This window comes from Nannospalax galili, unplaced genomic scaffold (genome assembly GCF_000622305.1).
Source record: "Nannospalax galili isolate Female #2095 unplaced genomic scaffold, S.galili_v1.0 scaffold2088, whole genome shotgun sequence".
Taxonomy (NCBI): Eukaryota; Metazoa; Chordata; class Mammalia; order Rodentia; family Spalacidae; genus Nannospalax; species Nannospalax galili.
In genome coordinates, this window is record NW_008357502.1 from 82,760 (window position 1) to 83,818 (window position 1,059).

The window sequence follows — 1,059 nt, forward strand, 5'->3', positions numbered from 1 at the left end:
AAACTGAAACCCACTTCTGACCTCCTAGGGCAAAGTGTGATGACACAGGTACACTTACACACATGCAGGTAATATACTCACACACATAAAATCAATAAAATGTATTTAATTAAAAAAAATTATTGTGCTGTGACTAGTGTGAGTCCAAGTCTACTCTGTGGGCACAGGGCCCTCCCATCTGTTCCTTTGCTGATCCACACCTTCCACACAGTTTGCCATGGATGATGATATGGAAGTGCTCATTGCCAAAAATGACTCTAGTATGTGCAAACCTGCCTTCTTTGTGGGGGATGATGCTTCCTAGTCTGTCTTCCTTCAATCCTGGGCTGCCAGAGGCACCAGGGTGTGATGGTGGGCATGGGTCAGATGGACTCCTATGTGGATGAAAAGGTCCAGAGCAAAAGAGACATCCTGACCATGAAGTCCCCATCGAGCATGGCATCATTGATAACTGGGAGGAAATGGCGATCTGGCACACCTTCTGGGGGCCTCCGACATGCACCCAGTGCTGCTCACTGAGGACCCTCTGAAACCCAAGGCCAATTGTGAAAAAATAAACCAGATCCTCTTTGAGACCTTCAGTACCCGAGTCATGTGCATAACTGTCCAGGCGGTGCTGTTCCTTTATGACTCTGTCCCTACAACTGGCATCGTGATGAACTCCTTTGACAGGGTCAACTACACTGTACCCATTTATGAGGGCAATGCTCTCCCACATGCTATCTTCGACTGGACCTGGCTGAACCAGACATGACAGACTACCTCATGAAGATCCCGACAGAGTGTGGCTACAGCTTCACCATCACAGTGGAGTGGGAAATGGTGCGTGATATCAAGGCTTTGTGCTACCTAGCCCTGGAGTTCACGGAAGAGAAGGCCACAGCTGCTTCTTTCTCCTCACTGGAGAACAGCTATGAGCTCCCGGATTGGCCTTAGCAGCGAGTACTTATGCTGCCCTGAAGCACTCTCTTCCAGCCTCCTTCCTGGCATGGAATCCTGCAGTATCCATGGAACTATCTTCAGTTCCATCATGAATTATGACGTCGACATCCTCAAGGA

General features: G+C 48.8%; 1 pseudogene; it reads left to right on the forward strand.

The window, feature by feature from the left end:
• Nucleotides 1-217: 217 nt before the first annotated feature.
• Nucleotides 218-1,057, forward strand: LOC103751669 (annotated as a pseudogene).
• The last annotated feature ends 2 nt before the right edge of the window (nucleotides 1,058-1,059 follow it).